The sequence below is a fragment of the Dermacentor albipictus genome, chromosome 9 (assembly GCF_038994185.2).
Source record: "Dermacentor albipictus isolate Rhodes 1998 colony chromosome 9, USDA_Dalb.pri_finalv2, whole genome shotgun sequence".
In the NCBI taxonomy this organism is placed as follows: domain Eukaryota; kingdom Metazoa; phylum Arthropoda; class Arachnida; order Ixodida; family Ixodidae; genus Dermacentor; species Dermacentor albipictus.
In genome coordinates, this window is record NC_091829.1 from 47,192,660 (window position 1) to 47,214,401 (window position 21,742).

A 21,742-nucleotide genomic window follows, 5' to 3' on the forward strand; every position below is an offset into this window, starting at 1 on the left:
TTCTTTTCGTTTTATCCATGAACGTCATTTCTGTTTTCTTTTGACAGTGAGCCAAGTTTTTTTCTTATTTTCTCTCATTTTAGTCCAACCCTCCGCGACTCACTTCAGTAGCTTAAACCGCAACAGGACAATCGCACAACGTTGTAGGCCCAAACAAAAAGACCAGCAAACGAAAACTGGAATAATAAAACTACAGTAAGAGAGAGTTCAGCAACAGCTATACAGAATATCCGCGTGAGACGAACTTTATACATACTTGCTCTTTCCAGGCAGATGTGGACTGACCGTAAAAGCAAATGGTAAGTTACGATGGATCTCAAAGAAATAAAGCCCTCCTTAATGCAAGGGTTGCAAATGAAAGAACGCAAATAAAGTTTCTCGGATATTTCTTGCTATTGGCTTGCTCAGAGCGTAGCGTTTTTATCTATTTCAGCTTCCACTGAACAATTCGAACTTTTCACGTATTACTGGCCTGTCAAAATATGCGCATCATGCGGTTTCAATCGCTCCTCGAGTTAGCCCTGCCCAGACCCCCCCCCCCCCACTTCTCTTTCCCCTCCCTTTTCATGCGTAAGGGAAAGATCGCAGAAATATTGGCGCCCACATTATGAAACAAACACATAAAAAACTTTATTTAACTTGTCGATAAGACATTTCATAATACTTTAAGCTGGTTTGTAAGAAGGAGGGAGAAAGAGTTAAAGCGACTTCAATAAGAGGTCAACTCTGTAGAGGCTTGGCATGATAGTTCGATGAAAAATTAAATCATAAAGATAGTAAGTAAAAGGAAAACGTGAACTAAATACCAGAAAAAGAAAAGGTAGGCACACGCATACACCAATAAGAAAAACACTTTTTCGAAATCGACAGATCAGTGCCTTCAATGAACTTTACAGCTCCTGTTTAACGACTGTGTTGGCCGCAGCAGATTACGTTCAGCTACAGGCAACACTGTTGCCTGTAGCTGAACTGTAGCTGTAGTTGTACAGCTACAGTTGTAGCTGTAGTAATGGGACATGCCAAGTCCCATTACTGGACGACCTCCGCGTTCTGCCTTTCGATTTCAATCTTTCCGTCACAAAATCGACTTCGCTTTGTCGATCAGCGGGAAGACATTCGATAAAGTGCTCCTGACTTCAGTAAAAAAGAATCCTTCCCTTAAATGACTCTCGCGCGATCCTTTTCGCTCCTGCCAACTCTGCGCATCGGAGACTGCGCGGCCGGTTTGGAAAGCACGTCAGAGAAGTGGTCGAAACTTTCCATTGTTGCGACGGCAGAAGCGACGGGCACCAGAGGAACCAACACGAAGGCGGCGCTTCTGTTCATCCCGTGACGATTCTCCGGTCCCCTCCTGTTGGCTCCTGCTTGCACTCTGCTGGCCCATTATCCTTTCTCTCCTCTGGCAGCGGCAACATCACCGTTCTCGCAACAAGCTAGCCCAATGGCAAGGCTCAAGAACAGACGCACGAGGAGACTCACACACACACAAACACACGCGCGCACGCGCACACACACACAAACACACACACTATCGTGTTTACCGGCAACCAATAGCCCACATATATTCGTGCACACAACGGTGGCAATGACAGTCGTACGCTGTCGAGCGTAGAGCCGAGGTGAAACAAACGGGCCGCTTCGAGCGAAGTACTATACGTGGTCCCTCCCTGAATAACGCCGGAGTCCGGCGGCCCGACCGGGCACAATGGGCCATCCGGCGCCGGTGGGTCTTTAGCGCTGGCGCCCCCGCTTAGTGGTTCTCGCCTCGGCTCTCGGCTCGCTGCGTCTGCAGCGAGAGGCACGCCGCCTGTGCCACGGCGCTACCATTACGGGCACACGGCACACGCCGGCCAGCGAGCGGAGCACGCTGTTGTTGCGGGCGAGACGATGCTTTGTCGCGGGGCGGGCGGTGTCGTGGATGCTTCGATGCACAAAGACGATCGCCGCACCGACAGTCGCGTGAGGCGCCGGCCGCCGTTCAATCGAACGCGAGAGAACGCTCGGGTCGCACTGTCGGTTTACGGAAGAATCAACGCTGACAACACTACCGTCTTCCTCTTTTTTTTTTTTGCGAAATTGAAGGAAGGTACCCGCCGTCGTCCCTCAGCGGCGAATCCTTTTCGCCAGTATTCGATGCAAAAATACACTTAGGTTAAATAACAAATAAAAAAGTCACAGGTTGAGTAAAGCGAGAACGGAGGAAGCTTAAGAGAACTAAGTACCGTATTGTGTCTTGGGTTTGTTGGCATACGAAGAAAATTAGAATACGAGCGTACGAGGTGCAGTGTGTCTATCTATAATCACGAAACGCAGCCAATCGCGTTTCTAGAGTAAACAAAAAATGTTTCTGAAGCGACTAGGACATTAAAGTTCATAATTGAATAGCGATATATTTTTTGATGAAAAATCTGTGAACAGTTTACACAAAATGTGTCTCGCCTGCGAAGGCAAATGGCTCTAACCGAAAATAATATCTAACTTGACTCTACCTTACTTGTAACCAGAGGTCACTGTTTGTCGTGACAGGAGAAAAGTATTATAGCTGAATAAATGACCAGTAAACGCATCAATGAATGCAACTTACAACACGTACGTCTACGTTTTTTTTAAATGCGTTTTGTCACAACCTGTTTTATCCTTCAACGTGATTCGCTCTTCGGGGTGTTCTTCGGAACCCACAGGATGTGCGAGAAAATAAATTTGACCCCTGCCGACCGCTTTTCAGCCCAGTCAAATTCTTACTAGAATATTTTAGCGCGAACTACTGCGGCAGGCGCAAAGACAACACCACGTACCTACGGATCTAAGAGCATGCGCTCTGCCATTTTCTTGCGTCGTTGCGCAATATGAACTGCGACATAACATGTCTGCGTGCGTGTGTATGTATGTATGTATGTATGTATGTATGTATGTATGTATGTATGTATGTATGTATGTATGTATGTATGTATGTATGTATGTATGTATGTATGTATGTATGTATGTATGTATGTATGTATGTATGTATGTATGTATGTATGTATGTATGTATGTATGTATGTATGTATGTATGTATGTATGTATGTATGTATATATGTATGTATGTATGTATGCAAGCATGTACCAGTGAGAAAGAGTATCACGTAGCGCACTACAGAGACGTTGAACAGTTAGTTATATACGCTTAATGAGTCTTGCAGGAAAAAAAATGTACTCAAGAAAATCAGAGCAGCTTGGCCCAACCCCACCACATCATTCTGCACGCTTGTTAACTCAAAGAAGCAATGTAAGTACAAGCCGGCACGCGCGGCACTCGGCCGAAATCAAAGCGAAGCTGGCTTGACGCTTAGCGAAGTGAAAATCGCAGGAAGTGATTGAGACGCGTGCAAACCACAAACCAGGTCGGGCGAGCGCGATATTTCACGGCAGTTACGCGGAGCCAGATGCGCTTTCCCCGCCATTGGTCGCCAGCGTCGAGAAGTCCGTACACACGGTTTCCGGCAATAAATCCTCACCGCAATCGCGTCGCCAAACACCGTAGTGACTCTACGCCGCAACACTCCCGAGTCCTGCGGCCAAGCCAAACACTCAAATAAAAAGAATTAGGAAGGAAAGAAAAACAACGGGCGGTTGCTTGGTGGTGTAGCGGACAAAGCGTCCGGCGTTAAGATAAAAAAAGAACGGCGCGGACTAGCCGAGGGAGACAGAGAGAGAGAGAGAGGTTTTGGAAAAGGATGAGAGAAAGGAGGAAAGAAAGAGAACAGGCGTAGCTTTTCGTCAACCTCTGCTCGCGGAGGACCCAGCGACGCCGCAGCGGTCATTAGGTTGTATCAGCAAACCGCGGAACGGGCAGGGCGGGTGTGCGAGGCTTCAGTTTTTTTGGGGGCCCCGTTCGCCGCTGTCTCAACAAATGATGTCATTAAAGGTACTGCTCTGCCGCCGCCGGGGCTACAGTGGGGGAAAGCCGTAGAAAGAAAAGGTTGTGGTGGGGGAGAGCGGGTGGGGGGGTACAAAAATGAACCCTCAGGCGTCATTAAAGGAACGCGAAAAAAAACCGGCGTGGCAGCTTATGCAGAGAACGACGAAGCCGCGGCTGAAGTCGCGGTGCGGCGGGGGCGCCCACACAATGAGCGCTTATCGGACACGAGCGCCCAAGATTTCCGGTCGTCCCGCTTTGCTGTAACCTTCCGCGCCGCAACAGCGCAATGCGCCGCGGTGCGGTGGCTTCGGCCAGAGTCGGAGGCGGGGGGGGTTCATAAAAAAAAACAATAAAACCGCATTGGTATCCTCTTCCCCGCCCTGCTTATTGTTTCGGCGTGGCGCGGTAAGATCTCGCCGTCGAGCAAAAATAATAAAAAAAGAATGAAGGAAAGAGAGAGAAGACGCGAGAAGATGAGCTTTGAAAGGGCACTATCCCAGCAAGTGCAAAAATGGGAACACGCGAAGGTTAACGGGATATCAGAGGCAAGCGGTAGAGAGAAGGGGAGGAGGGCACCGATGGTAACAAGAGGGCCTTGAATTGTAGATTGAAAGCAAAATGCCCCATGTTCTCACACCCGGGCGTCGCTGAAAAAAAGAAAAAAAAGAATCCGGGCCGATAAGCGGGCAAGAATAGGGAAAAAAAAGTTAAAGGGGGAAAGAGAGCAAAGAGAGAAGCGCACCGCAAGGCAATCGCAAAAGCACGTCCGATTGTATACGCCCCGCAACGGCAAAGAACGTTGCGGCTTGAGCGTAACCGGGAGCTTAATTGGCGTCGGTACCAGAGATAAAACAATGAACACACCCACGCCCTTAGCCCGAAATCGGACTAGGGAGGGAAACGGGGCCGCAAAAGGTCATTCGCCTTTTCACCGTGCCAAGGAGATTAGCGCAGTTGGAAGCACAGAGAAATACAACGTCCCCACTCCCTCTTTGGGAAAGGGGGTGGCTCACTCCGTGGTTCGACGGCAAACTCGCTAAATTGCGATAATCGTGCAGTAATAACGTTCGAATGTTTGTTGTTCTTTCGTATTTTTTCCATTTCTCCACGTTTAACGACGAAACCCGAGTGCAAGCTTTCGATGTCAAGTAATAAGCAGCTCCTATTTGTTCGTGCTACTTCTTTTTTGTATCTTATAACGAAGAGAAACGTGCAAAAATACACATTATATCCTCTCGTTTGAAGAAAATCGCACTATTTCTAAAGCTATATGGAGTGTGGTGTAAGTGTATTTGAGCGCCTTTTATTCTTTCTTTCTTTAATTTTATTCTCTTTTTTTTGCGGAGGCGACTATAATTCGGTTTATGCTTTCCTACCATGCGCGTACAGATCATAAAATTAAGCCAGTGCCTGCTAAACAAGCTGGATGCAAACTTTCTTTTTTTTAAATTGTGCACGGGCTGCCACATGGCATAAATAGTGAAGGAAGTCAAGTAAAAGGATCCAAGCCCATTTCCCGCATATTACTCACAACATCCAGTTACCTACAGACATGGCAATAAACTTAACTGAGGAAGAAATCAAGCGCATAAAGAAAGGCACTGCACTACGAATTCTTAATATAGCCACAACTTAAAAACTAAAATAAAAAAATATTAAAGCACAAGTTTTCTTGTGTCGATACTTCTACCATGGGCCTTTGAAGGGCAGATTTCAGGGCAGTCAAATACTTTATTAGTACGGACAAGTGCTCAAAATACTACGGACAATTTTATGCACCATGGCTAGCGCCCGTTCTTGATGTGTCTTCTTTTTCGTTCCTTCATGTGTTGGTGTTTACGCCTGATAAACTTTTGTTACATCATTCTTTTTTTCACGTGATATGTGCTTTTCTTTATTTCTTAAACCAAATCTATAAACCAAATCATGCAAGTGAAACTGTGTCGACGATGGCGCATTTTTTTTTTTCAACGTCTCCAGTCGTACCCCATTTAACACCACCTATACAAAATTAGTTCGCCTCTCTAGTATTCTTACAACTCTTCTCCGATAAAGCGGTCACTTCTAGTACTGCAAGCTAGCGTTAATCAGCGCCAATACCGGTTGAAGTTGTAAAGCTCTACCGACGTGCAAATGCACCGCCAATTTGCGCAACATCTCCCCAATCTGCTCCCCCAGTCTACACGACAGCACGCCAGAAATCAATGCGGCAGCCTTTCCTTGCATACGACACAGATTCCCCAGGGCTAACCGCGAACGATTGCGCGAGTCACAAACGCGACCACGCAATCTTTTCGTTTCGTTTTCTTTTTTTTTCTTTTTCTCTGTGTGTGTGTGTGTTTTGGATACGCGTCTTTACCCGCATGCATGTCTAATCCCAACGGTGCCTGCGGCTACGGGAGATAGAAAACTTGCTGCCGAAGCCGTCACGTCATTTCTCACACCGTGTCTGTGTTTGCGCCTACTCACGCAAACTCCCATCTTCCCCCACCCCTTCCCCCCGCGATCCCCTTTTTACTCCAATATATGCCGTCCTTCGTAACACCTTCTGCATCTTCGGTACCTTGTCTTGCCCGCATCACACCCGTCCCCTTTACCATGGGTGTACTCCTTAAAGCGAGAGGCTCGGCAGAGGCGAATGTTCTTCCTCACTTTCTCCCCACCAGTTTACACGGGAGGAATCAACAAACAAAACGCTCGCAAACGAAATCGAACACCGGCAGCGCGCCCGGGCGACTCGAAGCTGCCGATGCCCCCGTTCCCGTCAACAGAGGCATCAGCACCGGCCTGTCAAAACCCGATACACTCCTCTTTCGTGCCTCCATCCCACACACACACTCCCCATCTCCCTATTTCGCGATCGCGCCCACGCGGCCCGAATGTGTCTGTCTTCTGTGATCGACGCATGCGGAAGGACTGAAGAAATAAAGGGGGGAGGGGAAATCCCCAAATAACGCAAAAGGGAACCAATAGGGCAGGACAGAAAGGCACGCAGTCGGAAAGCCGATTCTTTCTCTATCTGTCGTCTTCTCCGTTTCGTAGTTTTTTTTTTGCTCTGTTTTTACTTGCGTGTGACAGTTTTTAGACCGGGAAAACGAGTCATACGGTGCGGCCCGGAAAATGACGAAGTGCGACACGCAAAACGCCAAGACGCTCGGAGCGTTCTCATAAGCTGGATCGCTCAAAAAGAGAGTGCGAAGTTTTATATTATTTTTTTCCGAAGAACGAAGAATGAAAACGGGAGATCAAAAGGGAAAGCGCGCGAAACCAAAAGCCAGCGTCTGCCTGCCTTAAGGAGGAATTCGACGGCGAGATGGGGATTCTACGAGCAGCATCCCTTCCTCCCTCCCCATCTTCCCTCCTAACCCCCGCCGCTTTTATGTCGTGGTTCGCAAAAACAAAGAAACAAAAAGGCACGGAGCCTCATCAGGGAGTAAAAGAAGAAAAGAAATCATCTGCATGCCTAGAACGCGACAGCACGAGTAAAATTCCGATGCTTCGAGACAACAAGAACACAAAGGAAAGGTCATCAGACAAGGGGATGAAAAAAAACGAATACGTGAACATTTAAAAAAATTAATTCCAGGAACGTGCGCGTAAAACGGAGGGTGGCAAACGAGTGAATGGAAGACGCAGGCAAGCGGCAGAAAGGGGAACACAACCAGTGGTGCTGGGGATGTCACGTGGCACGGAAGGGATAGGGGGGAAAGGCGGGTGTTGATCTGGCAGAGGGAGGGAGGGAGGCTCTACAAAAGTGAGACGTCGCTAGCCAGATCAGGGAACGGGAGTTTTTCCTCCCCCGATCTCCCCGCCACCTTTTGTTGTATAAAGCGGTCGGGACGACCGAACGCGCGCTCCCTCTCCCGCATAAAGGCACGCGTGTTTCAGGGACGGGAGAGTCGGCGGGCATTCGAACCCTTTGATGCGCGCTCTCGCAGATTAGCCGCGCTGTTTGCGAGCACAGCGTCGCGATCCCCCGGTTCTCGAGCTGGGCGAGAAAAGACGAGAGCAAATGAAGCGGCGGCGTTCAGAAAGCCGCGGCTCGCTTGCCTTGAGGGAAGGAGGGAGGGAGGGAGAGAAGGGGGGGGTTGGCGAGCGAAGAAGAAAGAGCCGAGGCAAACGCGCGGAAAGTGATAAGGAAAACAAAAACGGGAAGTCGTCGGCATATTTTTAGTTTTTCTTTCTTTCTGCGTATCTTTCTTTCTTCGTCCGAGTGCCAGATGGCGTAGTGCCGCGACAACGGGAGATCGACGGAGGCGGATGCGACTCATTTGTCTCTCCTCGCCAAGGGGTGAGGACGAGAACAGAGCGTGCTCGTCGTCTTGGGCGCCGCTGCCACTTTGTGCCCTCAAGGCGCACGGGTTGGAGTTGGAAAGAATGGCTGGGTAACTTGGTTTCTCGACTCTTTTTGCTTCGCGTGCGCGCCCCGCCGGCTGCCAGTGATGGGCCGCGCTCGACGACTTAGACGAGCCGCACTGTACCGCGCAGTTTGTTCGTGCATCAGGTGAAGTCTTCGCGCGACCTCCGAGCAATAGTTACCAGTCAATACTTGAAGAACACTTACATTTGTCAAGTTATCTGCTGCTGCTTTTATCGCTTTGAAGGGTTTGCTGGTCAGCCGCTGCGTGACCAGCCAGCTGTGGTAGAACAGGCCGCGGCCAATTGGCCAGCGCGCTGTCGCGCGGTACATTTACACGTGTAGTATCGCACGTTTTCGCTTACAGCTTCACGTATTCCAATTCTATTCAAGGATTATTTCTATGCTCCTTCTCCAGCATCTACAGCTCGCTACGCTGGCTGCAGTAAAATTCGACTCCCTTGAAAAGTGGAGTTTATCTTTTCTTTCTTGTTATTTTTTTAGACGGTAGATCAGAGTGGCAACCGAAAACCAGGTCCAGAGATTCATGACCACATGAATACACATTTCACCATTTCGCAATATTCAATGCCTACGCTGACTAAACCTCACACCAAAATTAAGCGCCTATGTATACCGCGCTGCAGTTAGTCAGTGCTGCTATAAAATAAGGTATAAACACGAGTCTCTTTTCCCCGACGATATATACCGCTACTTCCGAAGCAAAGTACATAGGAAAGAAAAGAGGCGGGGGTTTACGCTAACTCAAAAGTGCACAGCACAAATGCGGCGTAAGCCACTCCGCGAAGCCATCAACAACCACATGGGAAAAAAGTCGTCAGCTTCACGGCAAAGCACCGCCCGAGAGACAAAAGAGCAGCCGGCGATACCCAGACGAAGCAAGTACTAAATACTAAGCAAACAGCCGCACAACAGCAACGCAAAGGCGCGTGCTAACATTACATACTTCGCGGCCTCGATGTCGTTTGTGCGTGCTCTACGACCACAGCAATCGCGACGAGCCCAGAGCTCCCTCCCCCCTCCCTTTCCCCCTGCAGCCAAGATGCCAGAGACGACGCTTGCACGGTGCTAGTGTGATCGCCCTCTCGCACACCGCGGGATGCATGCGCGACAGCGCCCAACCTTTAAGCGAGGTGCTCGAGATGGCTGTCTCGGCGCATATGCCAACCGGCGAGAACACGACCCTGCGTGCCGGCGGGCCGGGAACGACGCGCAGGTCGTCGGCCTAAATTAGCGTCTCGCCGAGGCAAGCAGTGTGTCTAGCGCAGGTTGTGCCTCTTAGGCAGGGACCCGGGAGCTTCCCATCAAGGCAAGGCCAGGAACGGGGCGCTTACCGAGCCTCTCGCTGCTGCCGCGCTGTGTCCCGTTTTCCCGCGTCGCTCCAGCTTCCGGAAGCTGTAGCTTTCTTGATATTTCTTTCAGTGCGTTCGTTGATATCTTGAGAGCTTTTTTTTGTTGTTGTTGTTGTTGTTTTTTGTTCACGCTCTCGCGTTCACGTTGATCTTCTGCTTTCCTACCATACGAGAAAGTCATTGCGCTTGCAATCTTGAACGCGTACTTAGCGAAGCAAAAAGAAAAGAACAATAAATGAAAGGCTTTATTGAGACACTGTGGTTGCCGCAGCAAGTGATGCCAAGCGCCGGCTGCGTATCTTACGGAGGTTGCGCTACGTAATCAGGGATTCCCAACTTTGACCTAATAATTAGTTGTTGCCGGGCCAAAACGCACAGGCATGATACTGAAAGGGCCCTGCAACACCTTATCTTCAAAACTGAGGACACGCTACAGTAAGTGCGACGCCTTTCGGTGAATATATTCTCGCAAGAAGTTTTGGAAATGACCAAATAATAACGGAACGACACGATGCCAACCATCATCATCATCGCCCTCAACGAAACGTTTCATCCGAGCTTGGACGGCGCCGACATCGATGTTCAGCCCATTGCTTCTTCCTTGTGATGCCATTAACGTCACGAGGCTACGAGCGTTCATGTCTTTACTGATGTCCTTATAATTTACTTTCACTAATAAAACACGACTCCTTGAGCAAACACATAACATGAAAATAAACCGAATTTCAATAAAGCGGCTCCAGGCAGCTATAGAGTTGCGGCGCTGGTGCGTTAAACGCACCAAACTCCTAAACGCACTAGCGCCACCTCCATGTGGCTCTCAGCATTACTTTGATGATAACTTTGTATCTAAGTTGTTGAACACCAGATGTTAGATTCCTGAATTATTTCACGAACAGAGCGCATATTGTTCTTTCCTGTCACTTTATCAGAAAAAAGAAAAACGCTAGAATGAACTGCCTAAAATTTGCCACCACGGTCCGGGGGAGGTTTTCAACACGCCGCCGTGCTTTTTATTTTTCAGAAATCTCGGGTGGCAGAATCGCCTCCGCTCAGCGGGCCTCCCTATTCATGGACAACGGACCGTGCATCTCAGATGACGCAGTGAACACTCACTAGGGGCATAATGTCAATGTGCACACTCGCTGCGCACAGCGCCCCTGGCGGCAACGGTGGAGGCTGACAGAGATTGAGCGACCTCAACTGCAAGATATTAAAGTAGAGGCAGTATACCGGCGTGCGCCAAGTATTTGTAGGCGACGAGAGCCTTATGACAGGAAGCGAAGGCCATCGGACAAGAGATCGCCCCAGCTGTTGTCCCTTCCCGGTGCTCTCGAATGAAGCGTCATATGGCCTCTCTTTGAGCGCTCGTAGACGACAAAGAAATCGGGAGCCCCCGTCCCTACAAGGACAACCTAAGAGCCGGACGCTACTTGACTGCTTATTTTCATCTTTGTCCGATTCACTAATCGTACGCAGCCCCTTTTAACAAAATAAAGAAGCTAGAGAACCACACAAGAGCACGAAGTCGGCATTTCCGAAAGAGCGCAGATAACAGGGCAGCAACAGTGATGTCCAACTGATACATTTCATGCCCCGAAAGAAAAAAAAAAGAAGCTTGAAATAGCTAGTCGAAAGCTGGAAGGAACACGTAAAGCTCTGTTGTTACAATAGCATGAGAGGCTGACACACGAGGACTGCACAAACGACCTACACAAAGCGAATACAAAAAGCGCCGAGTAAAACAACCGTAAACACAGAAAAAAAGAGGAAGAAACCTCGTGGAGTAGAAAATATACGCTTAATTGGGATGGGCAATTGTATCCAATAATTGTTTTAAACTTTTTCATGAGGAAAAGAATAATGAAAATAGAAGAAACGCCTGCTCACGTTCTGTGGCGCAGATACGCCAAAGATTGACGGTCGTCTCTGCTACTAGCTGGCTCTCCCTTGCTTAACATTTTTTTTTCGTAAACCTGAAAACAAGCTTCTCTTCACTCGAATGAAATGCCGGGTCCACCACGGCAACCAATGCTCAACCGACATAAAAGAATAGTACATGGTGAACTTTTCTTTCCTCACTCCTGCAATTGTTTTTTCATCTTCTTTGCATTCATACTTGCCCCCAAGGACTTCAAGTGTTTCAGCCTGCACACAAAGTTGATTTCACGAAATAGACAAAAATCTACGCGGGTGCAAGACGGGCCGCTTATTCTCAGTCACTCCAAAGTTGAGGCGACGATATATGCATGCGTGGCACGCGCCACCCTTTACAATGTAGGGGCCCAAACGAACTCGCGAAACGAGACGGCAGAAAAATGGCCGCTTTCCAAGGACCTCGTAAAAACAAAAAGTTCAACTCAGCTCTCCTCTTTTTTTTCCCTCGGTTTCCCCATCGCATGTCGTCGACCGCAACGCTGTCAATCAAAGGCCGGCGGTTGCCCCGTGCTCAACACCCCGCCTTCACGCAGTTTTAAACTTTCCCGCTGTTTGATGTGCATCTTTACAGCAAACAGCTCAGTTTGCGTGCACCGCTGCGAGACCGTATAGCCATTGCAAGTTTAGGGCCTGGCCCACCCGCTAAATTTTGCAATCTTCTGCTGGGCGCACATTTTTGTTTTCTTTTGCATTCCCCGTTTTCGACCTCAGAGCTCCAGGCGCGAGAAGAGGTTCCTCTCGTAGGCAGTTCTTTTTTCTTTGTGTGTCTATGTGAGTGCGTGTTTTCTCGACGACTCCCATCTCTGTAAAGGCATCCCGTTCTTGGCTACTGTCTTGTTCGGAACCGCGTTGCGAAGGTGGGTTGTCCAGAGGGCACGCAGAATCCATGGCGTACACAAAAAGAAAAAGAGCAGGAATTACAGAGAGAGAGAACAGTCGCTGTAGGAAGGAGCGTGCTAGGCCTAGTAAGAAGAGGCAAGAGCACCGACATCTGACGTGCGGTGGGGGAGGCGGCAGCCGCCCAAGACACAGCGGAGGGCGTCGGAGCTCGGGCTCTCTCTTCCAGCACCCACAGACTTGAGATGCGCGCACAGCTGTCGCTGACGTATTCGCTTCCCTGCCGAGCCGAGGGGAGCTCGCAACAGGGGAACAGGGAGGACGAGAACACCTAAGAGCACGGTGCCGAGCGAACGGACAGTTCAACAGACGCTATGCTATAGGGTGTGGCGAAGACGCTACTTTACGTTACGTGTACACGACGATGCGCCCACTTGTTTTGCACCCCCCCCCTTTTCCTCCACTTTGTCTCGTCTCGGTCTACGCTGCCAGCGCGTCGCATTCTGAGAGTGGACAGCAACTCCCCCCCTTTCAGTGAGCCATCTTCTGCGTATTGACGCAATCTTCGCCGGTCTAGTTGGCCAGGCGGACGTAGCGGACGCGTTAAAGGAGACGTAATTTCTCACCCGTCGTGTCCGACGACTCCCACTTTCAGGCGTCGCGAAGCGGAAACGGCCGCGTATTTACTCCCCGTTAGGTCATGCTTCGCTACGCGCCAACAGACCCCCCCCCTCCCCCCCCCCCGCACTCTCGCTGGGAGCTCATTCATATTCAGTACCTACCGTTTTCGCACAGTGCTTATGAGGTAGGTTAATGTGGGTTCGGGGTATACGACATAGAAAAGGAAGAGTCTGAGAGGGCCTTGACAATTAATACATGGAACACCATATTCGATAAAGTGTACGGTGAACGGCGAATCGTGTCGCATCTTTGTTATCTAGAGCACCATAGTACAGCGCTATCTCGCTTTAATCGGCCAATGCGCGACTTCTCGTGACATCTCAATATTCTCTGCCCTCGGTTACAGGTGATGTGATAAGTGTTGTTCACGAAACGGTAAACGATGTAATATAGGTAACACTGCGACGTACACCCGTTACTCATTTGCACCGAAATGGCCGTCGCGGAGTGAACGCCGACGCACGTAAACCTTATTAGTCACTGTAGGTTGCCAACCTGTAGAGCCTAATAAGGCGCCACTAGTGTTCAATGCCGGCTCAAATAGCCTAGTGCGACAAGAAGAGCCCTAGTTGTGTGACGCGCAGGCTTCCATCCATTCGAATAACTTCTGAGTCGTTGCAGAGACGCGGCCAAGAGCAGCGGCTAGTATACATAAGTGGCTGCAGTGAAAAGAGGTCCACCAATTTAATTGGGACAGCGTCATAAACGACGAGAAGGTGGATCACCACTTTGCCTTGACAGCGCAGGACAATATGCCACCAACCGTGCCTTCTTACGCAGAAGAGGCACCAACTGCAGACGATTACGTTCGAGACTGCAATAGACAGACAAAGAAAACTGCGACATGTGTGGGACCTTTTGATGTGACACTCTCCTAGCTAGAATAACAAGCCTGCCGGCTTGCCAGCCTCAATTCCCGCTGGCTTCCTTTGTACAGGACCACGGCCCGCGCTAAGAAGAACGGGACCCGAAAACCACGACGCGCACGGACAGACGCCGAGTGACCAGCCGACGTGGCCGAAGCACTGCATGGCGTCTAGTCTGGCCCAGGACTCGCTTTCCCCCTTGGCTTGCAGCACACGCTGTTCTCCGCCAGCCGTGTCCATCAAAGCGCCATCCATCACATCAACTTTTATTAAGGCGGCCCCCGGGCCGCTTCTGTGCCCCCACTCTCCCGCCGAAACCTCTTGGATTTGCTCTCTCCGCACGGTACCCCACATCTGTGCTTCCCTCTTCTTCTTCTTCTCTAGCGGCAAATTGGCCGCCGACACCAGCAGCACGGCGGCGCCAGATGGAGCCACCTACCCCCGCTACTTCATACTTGCCCTGCCCTTCGCTCCATTTCTGAACCTCAGTGGTCGGTACGCTTCAGATGTGTGTTTTGTCTTGCCTCCCGCGTTCTGTGTATATACGTGCGCGAAGCGCCAAGCGAAAAGCCAGGACTCCGATGTATGTTTCCCTTTTTTACGCTGTACTCGCTTTTCCGGTACCCAGTAGTAGTGCCCACTCGGGAGAAACTGCGTGCTCAGAAAATACGAACCGGCATGCGGTCGACTCCTAACATGCTAAGTTCACGGCATGGCTCTTCACAACTCCACCGCCTGTGCTCTTGCATTCATGTCCATTTAAGAACGACGTAAAACCGCCCTCTTTTATGCCTCTCTTTTTGGCTTATTCTCTGCGATGACACATTCGCTTGTGCGTGGTGCAAACCCTGGTAAGCTTCTACGGGTAAAGCGCGTCGCATTAGGTAACTCGCCAGCCAGTGTGTCCTTAATAGGTGACTTTTCGATTAATTTCGCGTCGTTGGACACTTGCTGACCCTCTCATTTGCCATACATGCAGTCAAGAGTTATGGAATTAAAACATATTTTCGCAAGGCACCACCTCATTGAAACTATCTTTCTTTTACTAACCATACATGCTTTCACGCTTCCCATAACTGCATAGTTACGCTCTCATGCTATCTTGTTTAGGGAGAGAATTCGATTACTTTAGAAGATAGCAAAATCCAATCCCAATTTTCCTCACACTAAACTACGACAATGTCGACGTTTTTATACCAAATCTTTCCAATTACTTGTGCTGCGTTCTGCCAGGAAAAGTCAAACAGATCTGCTAAATCGAAAATATTGTCAATTCAGGTATATGTTGCCGATTGCTCGCACAGTCTCTTCACAATAAGTAGCAACTTTTAGAAATTGGACGAGTGCTAAACTCGATTCCATTCGGATACACAAGAAACGTAGACTTATACCCCATCACTGCAGTAATCTTTCAAAATTACCGATATCGCTGACCTCACCCGACACAGCCTGAGCATAGATGCTGTGTCTCAGATCCATTGCTACACCCTACCAAGGTCCCTACAGCAAAAGAATTTCAATTGGTTAGTTCATTTGTTCATTAAGTTCCTACCATTTACAAACGCACATGAACGTTTACGTGACATTTCTTTCGGATATTTGATTACTTCCTGCCAATTATTATGTTTCTTACGTACGCCATACGTTGATGACATATCTAATTATTCAGCAAATTTCACAGCGTAGCCTACGCTTGGTTTGCAAAGAAAAATGTCGAAGCTACGACAGTGTACTTTCGAACAACCTTTTCTATTGGTAAAGCAAGTGAGGCATTTATAATTCTACTCCGTCGTAGCATTTCCGTTCGTTATTGTACTGCCGCTTTCTTTGGCTTCAGAACGTGGAGCTAGCGTTTAGTGAGCATGTGGTAATTATGTCAAGCGTCCCGACAAAGGCACACGAGGCACTCGAAAAATCTGTTCTTCCGGAGTATGAATCCGACCTGTATTCACAAAGCACTTTGTACGCCTACGCGGCTCTTGAGAAGGGCTAGCAGCCACTCGTGATATGGTCAATGACATTATCGGAGACGCTGGGCTGATCAGAAGGAGTTGTTACGAAATGAAAGCTATCTGAATTCCTACTTATTGTTCTTGACCTGGTTAGTGTTGCGCGTTTGCTTACCGGGAGGGAATGTTTGTGTTTTATGTGTCTGTGTGTTGCTTGTTGCGCTTACTTGAGGCACATCTGACGTACTTCGGGATGCTACTCGGAGCAATGCCTTCAAGCAGCGTCCCGGTGGGAGGAACATGGCGAAACGTACAAGTGAAGCGAAGTACCAAAAAAAAACAGACGAAAGCAAAAAGAGGAGAACGCCCCTAATCTGAACACACGTAGGAAGCGCGGTCGTTTTCTTTGTCTTTTTTTTTCGCGTGTCACTTCTCTGCTTCAAGATGCCGAAAAACAGCGTTCCGGCAGCCAATGTATGAGCTCCCGTTCGGCCCACGCATTTGTGCAGAGAGGGAAAACAAACCGTGGCTAAGGGTGCACAGAAGAGACAAGTCGCGGCCGCGGACTCTAAACAAGCATTCGCGGAAAGCCTCGCACCACGGGCCCAATGTTCTCTATTTTCTTTCTTTCAATCTGTACTGACTTACTGTTTGCTTATCCAAGCCGAATTCTTACGCCCGTCATCGAAGCACGCGTTCGCGCCACCCGTAGCCCGAAGGCAGAAGAAAAGCCTGTAATGATGGTCTTGTTAGCCGAGCAGCTACCGCACTGGTATTCGCAGTAAAGAAAAGAAGTAAAACGAAAGAGCCCGGTGCCTTTACGGGTTAGGCTACGCCGCAGTACACTCGCGCGCTCAGGTAAAGACATACGCGAGGGTGTATGCCCTTCGCAGAGAGGAATGCGTATACAACATATCTATCTGTCCGGGCTCTAGGTTGAGTGGTGCGGAGCTTGTCAAGAATGCCGGGTGGTGCCACTCGAGGATGCTTCGAACGCGATACTCTGGAAACCCCTCCACGCTGCAGACCCCCTCACCCCCCCCCCCCCCGTAGTGTATACAAGTCGCAGACGCGAGGCCCAAACTAGAGGAGTACCGTGGCGATTCAAATAAAAGAATGATGACATTGCGTTTTCCTTTGTCGTGCATCTTAATGCAAAAAAGGAGCGTATAGACTTGTAAGTTTTCTCCGAACATATGTTTCATATGTTCATAAGCGCAAAATATTGCGCCAACGTATGTAGAGAACGCATACACGTACGTAGCATACGCCAACGTATGCATGCCCCGCGTTGCGCAGCTCCTGGCCACGTTTGACGGACCTGGCTTCTACGAAAGTAACCTCGTAATGAAATTTCAACTAATTTTAGCACATCTGTTACCGTTACAGACATTCATCGCTGCGGTGCATCTTTATGCTAGGATAAACTGGAATGAGTTTCACATCTTTCGTGCTAGAAGCTTTAGAGACATCTAAATCTAAGGAACATGAATATTTTTATCGCGTCCCTCACTAGTTCACATGAAAAGAAACGTAAGGAAGAAGGCGTCCTTGAATCATCGGTAGTTTCATAAAACATCAGCATGGATTTCCAAACGATGCAACTTTGAAATCATTGCACACCGTCATTTGATCACGAAATCACGCCATGCAAGCGTGGTGGTTCAGGTGGCATTGCGCCGACGCCCGGAATGTGAGGGTGGAATGCGCGTGCTTTTGGAGTTCAACTAATCGCATTGGAGCATGATCGTTGCGTGGCTGGCGCTGTCAAACGACTCAAGCAAGCGCAAATCGCCGAGAGAAAACGGAAAAGGGGGTTATCAAGTTTGCTCTCCAAACACCAACACGTAAAGCCCACATCCGCGCGATGTGACACATCGTGAATACGGTGGCCGCTCTACTAACTCTAGATTAGCGCTTTGTTATGCATAAACTGGTGGGCAATCACGCTGAATAACCGCAGTTATTTCTTTTCATGGCATAGGCAATGAATCGTACGTGCAAAAGACGTGGAGGCGACGATGTGAACAAAAGCAAATAGGTAGTTAGCGAGAACGAAGTAAACGTTAAAAACAACTAACGCTCTCTCTCTCTCTCTCTCTACATTTCGGACTATAGGTGTTTCGAAAAAAGAAATGTCCCTCATAGAACTAACTTGAGAGCTTCATGGTGTCCATGTCTCCTTTTATCTGTCTCGCACGCATGAAATTCAACGAGGAAGAGGGTAATTTATTTCAGCCTGTACTCTGCCGTCGATGAGCTTCGCTATTCACAACCAGGGTGTCACCAGATAACCGAAAAATGGAAGCAAGGGGAGCGATGGGCGTTACCGTTTCGCACCTGACACTCGCTTTCCGTGCGCCAGTCGAGCGGTCGCACCGAAAGGCAGCGACTGATGCGTTTCTCTCACGGCAAAAGCTTGTCAATCAATACCGGGGAGCGAAACGGCGCTTTGCATTCGTCTTACCCGCATGGCAGACCGACCGCGTCCAGTTTTCTGTGTCAGACTTGCTTGGCGTTCGCCATACCTCAGTGGCCGGCGCCGTATTGCTCAGCGAAGTGCGTTTGTTTACACTTGACTGCGGTCGCAACTTACACTGGCAGTTACTTTAATGGCATTAATGAGTTAGCCGTCCTTAACGCAGTTAGCGAAAGTGGACATTGTAGTTCGAAGCCCAAGAACATGTTCACATAACCATTACAGACGCCTCGAAAATGCCCTTCGGTGAACTTGATCGTTGTCTGGAAGACCTCTGGTGATTTCACAAGAGACGTAAGGCAGAAAAAGAAGCGATGAAACACGGAAATGCGATAACGAGAAGCAGACGCGAAACCTGCCGGCAGGTACTTGTCAAATGGTTTTCGAACGTCCCATTGCCGTCCCTCTGACTTCACCTTTCAGCTAGCGCCTGCCTTCATTTGTACAAAGAGTGTGAATACATATATATGCCCTCCGCTTTCTGCCAAGTGAGGAGGAAACCCGCAGATGATGTCGTGCACGGCCTTTGGCATGTTATAGGCGCTGCGACTGACTTCCTTGGGCACTGGTATATGGAAAACCAAGTCTCCTTGTAAACACTAACGGCTGTTGTCCTCGGACAAACTAAGGAGGCCGTAGGAACGGGAAGCTTTATGTCTAGCGGTAATTCAGAGCACGAAAGAAGGAGAATTTAAAGCAACGCCACGCCCAGAAAAGACAACGCTTCCATTACCGTCACTGCGCCCATGTCTCCTCTGATTCTGCCTTCTAGTTTTAACTTTAGCGAGGCTCATAATACTCTGCAACGGGATGATGTCATTCGGTTACCCTTTACTGAGCGGAAATACAATGTCGTTAGCCTGACAGTGTGCTTAGCTATGTTACCCCAGCATGGTAATGTGCTTAGACCACGACGAATGGCGTATTGTGCGTAACACGTGGCAGGATGTGTCTATCGATTCGCATAGAACAGTTAGTGACCGAAAGCAAAAATTACCAGTGCTGTCCAAAAATTACGCCTGACGCCCAGAAAGTTCAAGCCCTAGGCAATTTATATGCGCGGATGTCACAGATGCCTCACGCTGCTGCCTCGCCTGCTTATTCAATGTGGCCGAACGCAGAGAGTCACACTGCAATGCAGCGCCTAGTGCACTTTTCTATTTCCGACGAACATTCGTCAGAGTAGCTCTTCTTACTATGCAACACCTGCTCGCCAAATGGTTTATTAGCCGTAAAATTTAACACAGCGACCTACCAGCGACGAAGAGTCTTACTTCAGCTCGAATATTTAGCAACACGATAACGCTACCACAACACAGTTCTTGAATTCATACACAAGAGAAGCTTTGGAGCATACATGTTCTGCCATACTATGCCATGCAACAAGCCTACAACAAAATGGCACAAGGAGGGAGAGCTCGTCAGTGATACGACTGTTCCAATTTTTTTGGACAACACTGGTATCATGTAAGGACGAGTTTTACCCTTACCAACCCGTCTGGACCAGTGTCCTAGAACTTTTTCTTCTGTGAAGGAGCGATTGTCCAGGCCTTAAGGGCTCTGCTGAAATGTTTAAGGACCTGTGAATTGTGCGACCGTCTTTGAATGTTGTACCGCGTAGCATGACGTTATTATGTGAATTTTTCTCAGTTGTTTCTTCTTCTTTCTCCCTTTATTCGCTTTATTCCTTTCTCCAGCACAGGGTAGCCAGCCGGTACTTACACTGACTAACCTCCCCGTCTTTCCTCCCCTTTTGTCTCTCTCTTATCATGCCCAAACGCTACCGAGCACTGAAAAAAAAAACGTATTCTCGCGCTCTGGCGAGAATTCGCGCCTCAGGAGACAGGCAAACAAAAACTGTTCCCCTCGCCTCCGAATTCCAGGAAAGCGTCCACAGAGAGCGGAGCGTTTCAGCCCACAGGTGTCACGGCGCTTTCCCATGGAAGTCACGTTCGCGGGTCGAAGTTGAGGCAAAGCGAAATCCGACCGATACAGTCGCGAACAAAGGACGCCGTTTGGTCATGTCGCATACCGCGTTGAGAAAGGCGCGGCTCGGTGCTTATACGACGACAGCTTTGTCTCGTCGTTCTTTCTTTGTTTCTTTGCCTCGCGAAGCAGAACGACATGTTTTCGAGGCAAAGCAAGCAGACAGGCTGCCGTCGCCTTCGTTTAAACAGCGAGCCACTCTCCCATAGGCAAACGGTCGCCATGACAACCACCTTTCGGGCCTGCGACGCATTCCCGCGGCGTCACGGCAGGTTTGTACCAAGCTGGTTGTGAATAATAAAAATGAAAGGAAAGAAAGAACGCACGGACAGTTGTACGAAACGCGAACGCGTCAGACAGTAGATGCGTAGATGAAGGTTACAAAAACGGGCCAAACTCATTGTTCTACCACAAGATCCACCAGCTCAGCGTGCATTGCCCAGATAGAATGCTCACTCGCGGACTTCTTATTTTGCCAGCGTGAGGCCATAAGTTCATCCACTTATTCCCTTTCGTTTAACGTTAAGAAGCAAAAACTAGAGAAAGTTGCAATGAGATTAGCTGAGCAAACAGTCTATTGCCTTTTTTTTTATTTGCGCAAAACGACTTCAAACCGCGATACAGATTTTCGCGTGGGCATCGCAAGAAAAATAAAAAAGTTAGAGAAAGCGAGAAATAAAGGCGGCAAGGATGATGCGAAGAGCTACGGGCGTATTAAGCAATTGCGCTACCGAGGTGTACCAGTAGAAAAAAAAAAGAACTGAAACAGGAGGGATGGACGACTACAGAAAGAATGGTTTTACGCGCCCGCTCTTAGCTGTCGGCGTACATCCGCTTCCTCCTCCGCCTCCTGTTTTTCTCACATGTTCGCTTTCCTCTGATTCTCCCATTGTGCGGCAGTCGCGAACGCAAAACATCGGCAGAGTTTCTCACTAAGCGAGCGAAAGAAAGAATGACGAACGAAAGAACGGCAAACGCCCAGGCGAAACACACAGGCCTGAGCCAGCGGCACATGACCGTTGCCTTCCCATCCTTTCACTACAAACAACAATCTTTCCCCCTTTCTCTCTGCTGCGCCCTGCCGCAGCTGAACCGTGCCCGCATTTCTCCCTCTGGCTCAGTTGTGACGAATTCGTAACCCGGGGCAACCGCGACACAACACAAGAGCACGCGCACGCGTGCGCGTCACCAAACGTTATAGAGCCGGCGCCCACGCCCACAAACACCTGGCCGGCCACCGGCCGACTAGCCCAAGGGCATCGCGTCGCGAACGGGACGCAGTGGAGGAGGAGACGCGATAGGAAAGGGTGGTTAGAAACAGGGAAGGGAGCTAACGGGAGCTCCTGACTTGCCGAGATATGGAGGTAACGAAGGAAGC

At 49.2% G+C, this 21,742-nt stretch overlaps 1 protein-coding gene across 8 annotated transcripts in view; it reads right to left on the reverse strand.

The window, feature by feature from the left end:
* Nucleotides 1-21,742, reverse strand: part of LOC135916176 (hepatocyte nuclear factor 6-like) — a 207,113-nt gene that overhangs the window by 48,820 nt on the left and 136,551 nt on the right. The window lies entirely within an intron of this gene.